Raw genomic sequence first — 14260 nt, 5'->3', positions numbered from 1 at the left:
CGTGGCCTGGGAGGATTGGTGGGGGGCAGGCAGCAGAATGACAGCAGATACTGGGGGGAGAGCAGGTGAGAGGGGCAGGCCACTTGAATCCCCAGCCACCTATCCCCTACTGCTGCTTGCCCTGCTACAGTGGTGGGAACAGACGAATGTAAAACTACTTCCAGTAATTAGGTTCTATACCTGGGAAATTCTTTGCCATATCTAGAATTTAATTCTTGCAAGATTGTCTTAAATTCAAAGACATCTTGGTTTCAGGTACATACTGTAATTTAGTCTGCAAAGCCTTTATTATAAGTGGTGATGTGCAAGGGAAAAATGTACTCAGTTTGACTTTTGGAGCCCAAGGTGGGTATGCCTGGGAGGCAGAAAAAAAAGTAACACCCGGGAGGGAATTTAAGATTAGATATTTGAGATTCAATAAAATGATAGCATGATTTTTCATTGTTAGAAAGCCATCCAGTCTAGAATTTCATTTTGAAGTCTACTTACATTGATGGCTGCCTCTTCCTTCTCCATCCATAAAGAAAATTTGCTGCTTACTATGGGCAATTAGATTTTTCAAGCTGTGCATATTATTCCTGTTAGCACTAATGATAGCTACACAAATAAATCCCTCACCCATTTCCATGGAAGATAAACCCATATGTATATATAGTAGCTGAACTTTTAGAGAGATCAACTCTGTTTTCCCACGAGGCCCAAAAGCAGAAGACAAAAACGAAAGAATCAAAACTTTTTTTGCATTTTGGCTAGTTTGCTTAGACACCTTTTGGATGACATTTGAATGTTTCTTAGTCTTGTGAGCAGGGAAAGAAGAACATGAGTACAGCACAGCTCCACTGTATGAAACTGTGGGGCCTTGACATTTGTCACGTTTTTTTCAACAAAACATACTAATAAACTGAATTATTAACTGCCTTCTTTTCACTTAAGTTATTGGTTGTAGTAGCCTATTTTTCACTTTAGCTCAGTTGAGCTGAACACCCTTTCACTCCTGTTGTAAATGCCAAAAGATTTCCTCTGTATGTTAAGAACAATGAAGACAAAAAAGTCTCGGTACAGCAGAGCAGATCTGTGACATTTTGAAGTTGCTGTGGGCAAATATGGAAGGTACTGAGCAGTTGCCTAAGGGGGAGGAGAGCAAATTAGAAAGAGATGAATCTTGCTTCACCCTTCATCACTAAGGGCCGCGTAAAGTGACTGGTGTTGCCTCTGTATTACTAGTAGTACAATTTCCCACAACTGAAAACCCTGAGGTGCATCTCTTACTGCACTCCCAATCAAGTGCTATTTTGGAGATGCAGATGAGACTCAAGGGGTGTATTTGGTAGCCATGTTGGTCTGAGACAAAATGAAATGCAAAACTAGAACTCTTGGTTCAGAGATAAAAGCTTTTATCAGACCAACTAAGAGAACACAAAAATATTACCTTTTTCTGCAAGCTTTCAGGCACATGCACCTTTCCTCAGGTTCAGGGAAAATTAAAGATGGTAAAAAGTCCCCATAGGTAGAAAATAACTTCATTTTTGCACAGAGGAAGCTGAAGGTGTAAGTCTGTTCCTCTGGGTCTGTGAGAGTGTCCGTCTTTCAGATGAGACTCCAGGCCTTTCATTTTTCTGAAATGCTCTGTGAGCCCAGCTGATCTGGAAACCATCTCCAAGCACTTGTATGATCCAGACTAATTGTCCTGTGTGGCAAGTAGACAGAGATAGCTCCTTTCATAGAAGAGATTGTGATCCACCCAGTACAGCATTCCACACTGGTCAAATAAAATCACTTTTTGGAAAACCAACTTAGAATCTGCATAGTTTCTGATGAACAGAACCTCAGTAGGCCAGAAGCCTCAAGGTTTTGGTTGTATTATCGTATCTGTTTACCACGTTCCAGGACATGTGTTCCCCATGCGCAGTACAGCAGTCGGGTAACCACCAAATAACAAAGCACTGTATAAAATGCCCTTTCAAAAAGCAGGTTACTTTTGGATTATAGCAATTTCACAACAGTAGGCAAGAAATAATAACAAATCTTAACATGAGCAGTGCAATTGAGGGTTCCTCCTGGTGAGTTTTCCCTTTAGCAGAGCTAGAGGATGGTTAGTTGTATACACTAGCATGCTGAGCTGATGTGTGTCACTGCATCAGTAAGTGATGTTAGCAAGGCTCTATTCTGAGAGAGATTTTTAGAAATGTCATGGCTTAATTGCCATCTAAAGTACACGGATGTGTGTGTGGCTTACAAGCTTCCAGCAGACAGATATGTCTCTATCTAAAAGGGACTAGGATAGGACCCAAAAGTGGGTTTGCCTATTGTGTGTAGTATGTGATTTTTCAAGCACACTTTTTACTTAATAAATAAATAAAATCTTAATGTTAAGTGTCCCAAGATTGGAGACACTTAGTTCTCAAGGAAGAACAAATCAGTGATTTTAAAACTAAGAAAGAACAGATGAAGTTAGAAAAGCAGGCAGATCTGCTCAACTATGTAACTGATGCCTATGATACGGTATGGGGATTTCATAGAGTACCCATTTGCTGATCAAGGATGGATTCTGTTGCTGATGTACCAGGACCTGGAGTCAGATAAGAATTTGGCTACTTATGTGCAAATTTACTAGGAACAAACTAAAGCATTGTAAGTTTGCTATGTTCCTGTATGTGTCAGCATTGTCACCCCATAAGAGCCATCAAGTTTAAGTTTTAAAACAATTGGTTGGGTTGTATCACCTTACCTGTGAATAGTACTGTTTTGCTGTGCAAATAATCCCACTGATTTCTGGGAGTGAATATGTAATATGTGAACAAGAGAGGCAGAATCAAGCCTATTTTGTTGAACTGAGGAAGACCTTTTCCTAGCATATCAAACTATGGGCCATAGTCTTCCTTTGTTTTTCTGATGTTTCTAAGCATTAAATGCAACTTAGATAGGCTTATCTGAGGGTGGAATTAGGCTCTCTGATGTTATATTTCAGATCCTATGAATATGGCAAAAATCCTCAAGTATAAAAGGAAGGCTAGGCTTATGTGCTGTGTGTGCACAAGTTTTTTAATTTAATGGATTGCCTTTGATTGCTTTAAAGTTGAGAATTATATTAAAATATGACTGTAAATTGTTTAAGTACTCTGGAGGGAAGTGATATCTATAGGTTACATTCCAGAGCAATGTCCTTCAAGAGGCACATTTTGAGGGGGGCAGCGGATATTATTATTTGATTGCATATATTTTATTTTACAATTTTTTTCTCCTGAGTTGTCACAAAGACGCTGTCATGGACCCACAGGGACAGCCTTCCATCTTCAGCTCCCTCTGTGCAAAAATTAAGTTTATTTCCTACCTATGAGGACTTTTTACCATCTTGTACCATCTACACTTTTCCCAGGGCTTGATGAAGGGAATTTGATCCTGAAAGCTTGCAGAAAAGGACAGATTTCTTGCCATTTTCCAGTTGGTCTAATAAAAGGTATAATTTTGGAACCAAGAATTCTAGTTTTTTGTATGTCTGATGAGTTAACAAACACTTTTTATCTCTTGATTTGAGAGACTGACTGGAAACGAGTCTACCAAAGAGGAAGGGTAGAGAAAAAAGACCAAAGTGCTTTTGCAAAGCTTGCATAGTAATTTTATGACCAAATTACAGTATTGTCAGCCAATGGCTGTGTTGTAGGAACCAAAATCAGTTAGGCTGACTGTCAGAACAAGTGCTGTCTGCTGCAGATGACTTCCCAGAACTGTTCTGCCCACCTCAACGAAGCAATCCCAGAAGACTATTTTGCTACATTTCAGAAACTATAATTTTACGTGCCTCTCTCTTATCCAAGGAAGCCTCTTCATGAGACAGGGCAACTTTAATTAAGTAGTAATATGCAAAAAATACATCAGTTTTTGAAGGGTGGCACTGAAATGGGCAACGGTGATAAGTACTGGGAGGCATGTCTGTCTGCTGTATGTACTCATTTGTGTCTCCCTCACTTATTACATTTTGCAAGACACTGTTCTTCAAATGTAATCCAAGCTCTGTAAATTGGTATCTAAACTGATACCTAAAACAAGAGCTGGCAGGATACAACAAGACTTAGTGTTTTATTTTTATTTACCTATAACATCTTTCTGAAAGTTATTCCTTTGTTCATTGAGTCTCTGTAGTAATTACCAGGTTCTCACCACCTGGCTGATGCAATAAGTTATTCAGTAACTTTAAAATGACAGCATCTGGTCTGTGGAAAGATGGCTGCAGGGAAGAAAGTATTCTGGCTTACTTTTAAGTGTGTTGCGTGCATGTGTATGTGTGTCTGCACATGTGGATGTGTACACACATGTACACACTTTAATTTTGTTAAATGAATTTCAAAATTTGCTGTAACTACCCTAAAAAATAAAATAAATAGCTTAATGACTTTTTATGTTGTTTCCCACATGAATAACCCCTTTACTACATACTTCCTATCATTCTTCCCCATGGGGTATAATTTGGGATATGTGCATCCCCTGTGTCTGATTCAGGGAGCTGGGCACTATTACTGGCCCACTGTTCTTAAAGAAACAATTGGCTTCCCATGAAGACAGACTTTTCTGATATGTACACTATTTATCCATATGGTACAGAAGGGCTATCCAACTGCCAGCCAGTGGGCTGCATGCAGCTCCTAAAGGGTTAAGATGCAGCCTGCAGGCTCCTGCTGTGCTCCTGCCACAGCAGCTGTGTTCTTCCGGCTCCCTCACTCTACTTCAACTTATATTTCCTCCCCCCGCCTCCAACAGTGTGGTGATGCAGTGGGAAGGGCGCAGGGTGGATGAGCTCTGTGTATGGTGGGGAGCAGGGGAAGATTAAGGGTGCCGATGCTGCATGTGACAAAGGTAGGAGCCAGAGGGAGCCAGCATTTTATTTTCAGTGAGGTTTTAGATTTTTTTGGAGCGTTTTTCCTTTTTTTTTTTTTTGGGGGGGGGGGGGGGCGTTTTGTTCCCCACCCAGTAGCCTGCCAAAAAAATTGCTGAACCCTTGCTTTTTTGTGGGTCCAGCCTGAAATTGTGGTTTTACGCTAAAATCATGAAATTGCAATTTCAGTGGGGTCCTACTTATTAAACGCTGAACTTAGCCTTGAAAATCTATAAACTATATTATTTGTTTAAAGTTAAATTTACCAGTAAGACTTACAAGATCAACATGTCTTTGCTTTGCTCTATTTATAACCATTTTAAACTTGTTGATGTACAGTCAAATCAGTAGAGCAAAATCAAAGTGTGTCCTCCATTATAAATTGCACATTAAATACAAAGGATAAAATATAGTTCATTGTGATAGGCCTGTAATTGTACTTCCAAGGGAGCTTTTGATCCTGTTTTGGCCTCAGATTTACCTGTGGTAGAGAGGTACTTAGCTGTGCTTAGTCTCATGTCAGGCAGGAGGCAGGGCAGGGTTACAGTTTAAAAACTGTTTCAGACAGGATGAGTTTTTGTAGGCAACAGCCTAACCTCGTAAGGTGTTTCATCATTAGCAGTTGCCCACGGAAGCTCATCTTCTCTGAAACAGTTAGCCTCTAAGGTGTCACCCTGCCCTGCCTGCTGCTTGTCTGTGGTTGGAATGATTGATGAGTAGTTGGTGTTGATGGTACTGACATCCTTCTCTTCAGAAGACAGAGAACTTCCCTAATACTGGTCCTTTGGACTGTGCGTAAGTCAAAGAAAAGGAGTTAAATGGCTTAGCACTGCTTCGAGTTTAACTACAGATACCTCTGCAGGATTTGTGGAAGCTTCTTCCAAATCGGATTGGCTTGCAATATGTAATAGTGATAGTTTCTCTCTTGTGTAATTTGTCTATGACAGTTTCCCAGTGTTAGAGAAAAGTGACACTGCAGTGTTAGAGAACATGATCCTGCATTCATGTTGTACAGTCTTGTATTGGAGCAGAGGGGCCACAGCCCAGTTGCTAAAGGACTCCCACAACTCATGGCTGGAAGCAGTGTGGGCTAAAGCAGTATTTTGCAACCTGTGGGTTGCAACCCAAAAGCAGGTCACAAGAATATATAAAAGGGTCGCAAACAAACTTTACAAATGGAAACTTTAAAAATGGATTCTCCTTTAAAGGAGAAAAAAGGTGAAAAACTGGCTTTTCACTTGCAGGCTGGCAGAGTTCCAGCCTGCAAGGGAATGCTTGGGCCTGCTTTGGGCCCCACCTACCCCCACCCCGCCCCACACTGGGGGGCTGGGGTCAGGGTGGGAGGCAGCGGGGTGGGAGTGAAGGGCACTGGGTCAGAACTGGCTATCGATGTTTACAAACAGCTCCTGGTACGAAAAAGGTGGAGACCCGCTGGGCTAGAGGACAGAACATGAGTACGTAAACTCTCTTCTTGGCTCTCCCCACTAGTCTGCTGGATAAACTTGGCAAAATAGTTTCACTTTTGTGCTACAAAGCTAGATCAGATCAGGGTAATATTTTTATTATTTTCTGTTGGGAAATGGGTGAGAAGGACAGGTGATCTGCCAAAGAGATGTTTGGCAGGATAAGTCTGCTGTGGAAGGCACTTCCTTGAACCCTTTCTAATTGCAACAAAGTATCGTTTGGAAGACAGGTGAAAGGTGAGTGATTTTATCGAATCCTTATCAAGATAGAGGAGTTCCTTAGAATAGTAACTTGTTAAAGGAAAACATCTATTTGAAACAATATCACTAAAAACCAGCTTTCATTTTGTGATAGAATATTTCATCTGTCTCATGGAAAACTGCTTCAAAATATTCCTTTGTATTTTGAAGCCAAAAATAGGATGTACAAAAATAAAATTCCTGAAGTAGTGCTAATTTAGTCAGGGTAAAGGAATTTTTATACTGCAACTGGCTAATTTAATGTGCTGCTTGAAACAATATCTTGCTCTTTCTGTTGCATAACACAGATCATGTGGCCCTCGAAGAGTTAACCTGTACCCCTCGCCCTTCTAGTCCTGAGCCCCACTCCAGCCCCACCCTCTCCACTGCTTCAGCTGCTGTTGCCCCTGTTGCCACCTCCAGGCTTCCTCTTCCTCCTCCAGCTTCCCTTCCTCTCCTCAGCCCTGGAGAAAGGGCAGGAGTGGTGCCCTGGCACAACTTGCAGGGACTTGCAGCTTGGTACCTGCCCACAACACAGGAGCACCAGCATTGTTTAGAGTGGGGTGGGGTGGCACCTGGTGCAGTACACAGGGCATGAGGGCAGTAGCATGGTGCAGTGAAATGCTCAGTGCATAGCACAATGCAGGGCAGACCTGCCCAGTGTGGTGAGGTTGCGGGGGGCATGCATCCCATGTGCTGTGCAGCCCCCAGCTCTGCAGAAGTTGGACAACCTTGATATCAATCATATAGTATGCAAGATGTGCAGCAAAATTAGGTCCCTGTTGGTATTTTAATTTTGTTTGCATGTTTTTTGTTGATTTTTCTGACTGCAACCTTGATATTACATTTAAATTAGGTTTGCACCTTTTGCCCTGCCCACCTGAACTCCACATTAAGTTTTTGGTCCACTTAATTAGCCTTTTCTGTAACAGTTGTCTGTTTTTGCAATTTAAGCGACATAGTTTTTTGTTTTGCTAGTAATTCTGTAGCTTTTGCTGTTTCTACTCGAGGATGTGCTTATGTAGCAATCAGTAGCTCACTGACATGTAAACTGTGTCAATCAAACACCCAAGACAGGTTCAGTCCCACCCCTAACCTTTGCCACCAGAAGTCCCTCCCCTTGCCCCCTGGAAATACTCCTTTTGGAAGGGGGGAGTTGCCATCTTAAAACCAGAAAAAAACAAATAATACACTAAAAGTCAAACACCTACTATAACGTATTTTAATTTTATTACAAAAAATATTTTTGTCATGGTTTTTGTTTGTGTACTGTATATAGAGGGGAATGCATAATAACTCCAAAATAAATTCTTACTCTTATATTGTGGGGGTGTGGATGTGGGTATATGTATCTGGTGGGGGTGTATGTGGGTGTGTGTGGTGGGGTGGGGGAGTTTGTGAGGGGGTGTGGCTGTGAGGGTTGCATAGGGTATGTTGGAGGGTTGTGTGTCATTTGTGGGGTGTGGGGATGTAGCTCTGGAACGCACTGTTTTCTCCTGCAGTCAATGCAGGCAATGCTGGGGGGGACCCCACACACACACTCCCCCCATGGTGCAGCAGCAGGTGGGGGCACAGGTGCCTGGCTCTGGCAAGCACAGCATGTCGCGGCAAGGACTGCAGTTCCTGCTGGGCTGTTTGTTTCCCTGGCAGTCCCTGCACTTGCGGGGCACAGGAAGGAAGCCCCAGGTGCTGGAGCTGCTGCTTTCCCCACCCCAGCCTGCTCCAGTGCCTGCGCTACCATGAGTGTGGGGAGCACTAGGGAAACAAACTGCCCATCAGGTGTTGCGCTCCTCATAGTGCTGGCCAGAGCCAGGAGCCTGGGCCCCCTCCCCCTGCTGTTGCTGTCCCCTGCTGCCTGCCAGGGCTGCGTGCCATAGGGAGGAGTGTGGAAGGGGTCCTCGTACCTCTCCCCCCTCACACCCATGCCCTGCCCACCTGAACGCTGCAGCCAGCCCCACACTCCCACCCAGCTGCAGCCCTGTCCCCTCCCACAGCTTCCCTACCTGCTGCACAAGGGGAGCAGGACACTGGAGAAGTCTGCAGCAGCAGGCCCGCCCAGTGTTAGCAGGGCCTGCCCGTCCACCCACGAGGGTGGGAGCAAGGCATAATAGGATATGTTGGGGGCAGGTGTTGACACCTCACTCCCACCCTTGCGGGGAGAAGGGTGGGGGGGCACAATTAGTTGGGGGGCATCACGGGCTAGATGAAAATGCCTGGTGGGCTGGATGTGGCCCATGGGCAATATTTTGCCCACCCCTGAACTAAGGTATGCATATTTTAAACTTACTTTTCAGAAATTCAGATTAAAAAACTATAAAATGAAAATGCATGGTGCTGTGGCTACTCTAAGCAGAAACCAGAAACTTTTAAATATACAATCCATAGGTAGCATCAAGTATATAGCACAATGCAAACATTTCTACAAGCATAAAGCAATAGATGGCTTTCTTTGTTGTAAAGTCATTAAATGTTATTTTTGCAAACTAAACAAGATCAAAAGTTATTTTTCCAACTTGTTTCTATATGCTACAGCTTGCCTCATCAGAAGAAACAGCAGACCAAACCATTTCCTCAGTGATACACATTTAGCTTTGAAAGAGGGAGATAGGAAGTGCAACTGAAGTTGGTATATTTAGACAGTGGTATAATACATAAAAAAAAAAATCACCAATCCCTCTAAGTGTGAGGGCAGCATTTGCGAAGGCACAGATAAGCTTGATAACATCTTTTTTTCCTACAGTGACTATCTTAATACTTTTGTCAGCACAGCTATGTTCTTTTCTTAAAACAGCTTGACCTTTCCTGGGTAGATGCCAGGAATGGAGGCAGTTCACTACAACTCTAAGTTATAGTTTCATAGTTGGTAGGGTTGGAAGGGACCTGAGCAGATCATCAAGTCCGACCCCCTGCCATGGCAGGAAAGAATGCTGGGGTCAAACAACCCCAGTAAGGTGTCTGTCTAGCTTCCTTTTGAAGACCCCCAGGGTAGGAGCGAGCACCACTTCCCTTGGAAGTTGGTTCCAGATCCTGTAGCAAAACCCCCAGTTTTTCTTTTCTTTTCTTTTTTTAAAATGCATTCCCTCCTCTTCCCCAACCATTTATGACTTTTTCTCTCCCTCTCTATTTCCTATAGATAAGTAGAAGTGAGCTCAGACTTAGGATAAGCTTTAAACATTTTTATTTTGGTAGCAAGTTTTTGGTTTTGGCTGTCCACTGTTTTATATTGTATTATTATTAGGTTTGTATTGATTCTTACTGTTGTATATTGTATTATCATTTCCGTATTGATTTTTATTGTTTCATATGGATATTGTATGGTTTAGGCCTGTGTTTGTAAGTGAACCAAAGTTAGTATTGAGCATTGGGGCTGATATATGTCACCAAATATTCACGATGATTCTGGTTTTATATTTAATTTGTAGTAGCCTGTGTACTTTAAGTATGGTTAATAGGGTAGTTTAAATATGTATATTTAAATATACAGTAAAAGCTCTGTTATCTCACATCCATGGGGAATGGGGGGTGATGGTTCATCAAATATGCCGGTTAGTCAAGTATGCCGCGTCCGGTGCACCAGGGTTTTCACTCCCTGGTGTTAGTGTGCTGGGGGACAGGGAGGGGGGCTGCTTTGCCTCAGGCCATGGTCCACAAGGAAGAAATGAAGAAGAAGAACTCAGCTTGCAACAGTGAAACCAGAAGGGAGACTTCTGGTTTTGCTTTTGCTGTGTCCCTTGGAAGGATTGACAGATGCCAGTTAGTGGAGCATTCCGGATGGTAAAGTGCCAGATAGCATGGCTTTTGCTGTATATATAGAGGCATGAAGAATCTAACATTTTGTTGCTGCATACTTTTGCAACAGGTATGCAATCTATGCTACAGAGTGCATAGAAGGGTGTGTGTGTGTGTGTGTGTGTGTGTGTGTGTGTGTGTGTGTACGTATATATGTATATGTATATATACTTCATTGCACTCTGTAGGATATACCAGGTATTAAACAATGCTATAAAATGTATCAAAGGCTATACTCTGATCTTAACATTAAGATCCACATGGGTAGACTCTTGCATTCATGTGGAACCCACTTAAGTAATTGAGTTGTCATATAAGCCCAAGGGTTCACCTTGACAGTTTACATTGTAGGGCTGGTGTCAGAGGACATTTTTACATATGCTCCAGGGGTAGGTGGGACACTAATTAGAGCATCCTGCAGTGTCTCATGTATCAGTGTCTCTGTGCTTCAAAATGGTGGTGGGAGCACTGTAACTAAAGCGCGTTTGACGACATGGGTGACTGGTGCCTCCCGAGTCTCGGGGGGCACTAGGGGGGCACGACTGGGGGGTGTTCCCCAGTGGCCGGTTGCCAAGCATGCCAGTGGCATGGCAGCAGTGGAAATGCTGGCACTTCTGCACAACGGCAGTGGAAGTGTCACCAGTGGAGCCAATTTTAGGGGGGCACAAGCGCTCTCCATGCCCCCCTACCAGCCAGAGTGCTTGCTGTCAGAGGAGGGATGTGCCTCCCCATACCTCCCTACGCATTGCCTATGTTTGACGAGCTTTAGTTAATGTGACCCCACTGCTGTTTTAAAGTGCAGGGATGCTGATACACGAAACATGGAGGCTGGCTGGAGTGCACTAATTAAAACACTCCAGGAGACTCAATTGAGTCTGCTCTGATGTGCTGTGATTACATTGTGTCAGAGGAGACTCCTGGCACGTCTGCAGGCACAGTTTGTAGAACAGAATGGTTGGAGCACCTGCTGCAAAAGTATGCAACAACATATTTGACTCTTCATGCCTTTGCACAGAAGGGCATATGCAGTCTTGATTTCAGTCATTTCCTGTACTTCAGCATGCAAGCCTGACTTTATTAGTAATATAAAGTTTCTTTTCCTGTGGTATTTCCTAGCTGTTCATAGAAAATAACCATGAACAGGTAGATTCAATAAAATTTAAGACTTTTGAAATCTAACAAAATTGTACATGTCTGTGACGTAATCTGAAAATATTTGGCAGCATATTACCTGCATGCTCTGAGAAGAGACCTTCTCTAGCATGTCATAGGAGCCCTGTTAGGGGAGAGAGTCTCTCTCCCATAAACTTTTAATCTAGACTTCCAGCGTGCAGGAGGGGCAAGGCATTGCACAATTTATAGAAGACCTCAGGGACCCATCCCCTGCTTTGTTCATCTTATGGTTCTTCAGAAACTGAGTAAAGGCTTAACACCTACCACAACCGTTACAGAAGACAGAGGAGCTGTACTTGAACCCACACTCACTTCAGTGTCTGCACTGGGTTCTTGTGCAGCCAGTCCTTCACCTGCTACACACTTAACACACTTTAGCTTAGTTCCTTCAATATAGCAGTGAATTTTTCCATAGTTGCACGCTACACTTTAAAGATAACCTGTGTATGCAAAGTATGTGCTGCTTTATTTAAAAAAAGGGATTAACTCTTGTTAAACTGAAACCAGTTCCTTCCACAGCAGTAAGCAATATTACTTCATTATGTAGCTATTTCAGTAAAATGTAGTGTTTCTAGCCCAAGCCAGTACAAAAGTTCCAGTAGTCTTAATGAAAAAATAGGTTTTGTTCACTCACCTTCCTACTCAGTATCTTTGCCACTTTTTGAACTTGGAAAAAATACGGGAAACATCCGTCCAAATATTAAGTTTTACAAAATTATGAGCAATCAAAAAACAGCATTAGAGTAGTAACATTATACAACCTTATTTTAATAGCTGTTGCAGCTGCTGATATAACCCTAACTGTGTTAAGGATTTTTTTAACATTCCCTCCTCATTGACCAGCACACAGATTTTAATTGTGCTGCATATCTCTTGTAAATCCCACAGCAGTAGCAGTTAAGATAGCAGCCAACATTTGGAATGGGTTGCAATATTAGTAAATGAAGGGAGGAAAGCAAGGTTGACCAGCAAGATGGGTATTTTTTAACTGCCTGGGAGTTATTCCAGTTGGTATGGAGGATGGCTGAATGTGCTGCAATCAGAAACTTTGTGTTTCAATTAAACAGAAACAAAAAAACATGTGTGGATGACTAGAATGGGAATAGTCCTTCTACAAAAAAAGATCTTTATCTTTGCTAACAAGTTCTGTATGTGTGGTGACTTTGACTTGAACTTTTTTTCAGATCAGCTGTTTTCACAGTGATCTAGTACCAGTTGGTTCAGTGTGAACTCTCCATGTTCCTTTATCACACAAAACAAAACAAAACAAAACAAAACAAAACAAAACAAAACAATCTCTTCTGTTGCATAGTTCTTAGCACAGCTAATGCACCATTCTAAAAATGCGGAACAGTCCCATATTCACGAGTCCTGGAGGATTACTTGTGGCAACTTCTTGTTAAAACCATAAAGATGAACTGCTGGTTCTATTATCACGTGCATTAAGACCTGGATAGTACTCTGATTCTTCTGTCTATTCCTTGCTGTTCTTAGACATCCAGAGAGAGAGATTCAGGAGGAGAGGGAGAAGTGAAAGAACCAGGGGACTAATTTGAGAGTTTTTATGGGAACGTTTGAGGAAGTCTGAACAGGAGAGTACATTGAACATGGTGTGTAGGTCCTCCTTCTTTGGTATCATGCTGCTTTCATTCCTAGATGTACTGTATGTAACTGCTGTGAATTTAATGTCTGTGTGGATGAAACCGTAACTTCATGATTCAGTACTGCTACATTGCATTTATGTCAAGTTTTCCAGGATCTTCTTTTTTTCCAAACATTAATTTAACCTCTCAGTACCTTGGGAAGAGGGAGTAGAGGGGTATTATTATTCCTGTTTGATTGGTAAAACAGAGGCCCGGAGAACTGATGTTATCTTATCTCAGTGATTCTCAGCCAGGGTGTTGCAGCATCCTAGGTTGCCATGAGATCCTTTTAAGGGTGTTGAAGGGTGCTGAACAATAATAGGGCTGTGAATAATACATATGTTTCATGAGATAAACTCAGCGATTTCACATAGGGACCTGCAGCATCAAAAACATTTTGACCTGTTGTGGGCTTTCTGAGCTCTCTGCCAATCCTATTTTTCCAGTCAAAAAGCATAATCAAAAGCATAAGCTAAGAGTTGGCATTTTCTGAGCAATGCCTTGCATCTAAAAAAGGTTGAGAACCACTACTTTACACAAGGAGACAGGTGGAGTAAGGAAGGGGTCCTTCCCTCTTCTGCATCTTACTCATTGGGTGTTTCTTTCTCCTGTTTTCGCAGGGATTCAGACTTGCATCTCCTTGCTCTCAGGAGAGAATCCTAACCACCAGGCTATTGGCAAGATTGGGGTGAACATATTCCACTCCTGTTGAAGTTGAGCCACTGTACAGTGATGCACTTGGGGAGGAAGAACCAGCACCATACCTACAGTCTGGGGAACTCCCTTCTCATCAGGGCAGAGGCAGAAAAGGATCTTGGAGTCATCACTGATGCCAAGATGAATATGGGCCAGCAGTGTGGGGATGCAGTCAGGAAGGCCAACCGCACCTTGTCATGCATCCACAGATGCATCTCAAGCAGGTCCAAGGAGGTGATCCTCCCCCTCTATGGGGCACTGGTCAGGCCGCAGCTAGAGTACTGCATCCAGTTCTGGGCGCTGCACTTCAAGAGGGATGTGGACAACATGGAGAGGGTCCAGAGGAGGGCCACTCGCATGATCAGGGGACTGCAGGGCAGACCCTA

The 14260-nt window shown here is 42.8% G+C and overlaps 1 protein-coding gene across 5 annotated transcripts in view; it reads left to right on the top strand.

Moving 5' to 3' along the window:
• SH3KBP1 (SH3 domain containing kinase binding protein 1) overlaps positions 1-14260 on the top strand; it is a 470950-nt gene that overhangs the window by 195765 nt on the left and 260925 nt on the right. The window contains exon 1 of one of the 5 annotated variants that reach the window (XM_019524800.1): positions 3434-3457. The exons of the other annotated variants lie outside the window; for them this stretch is intronic. The gene's annotated coding sequence lies outside the window, so the exon portion shown is untranslated. Of the gene's footprint in view, positions 1-3433; positions 3458-14260 lie in introns of those variants that run through there. 5 annotated transcript variants of the gene reach the window in all.

Source organism: Gavialis gangeticus, unplaced genomic scaffold, assembly GCF_001723915.1.
Source record: "Gavialis gangeticus isolate Ggan-Ray unplaced genomic scaffold, GavGan_comp1, whole genome shotgun sequence".
In the NCBI taxonomy this organism is placed as follows: Eukaryota; Metazoa; Chordata; order Crocodylia; family Gavialidae; genus Gavialis; species Gavialis gangeticus.
The sequence above is the reverse complement of the archived record's forward strand: the minus strand, read 5'-3'. Positions and strand labels throughout refer to the sequence as shown.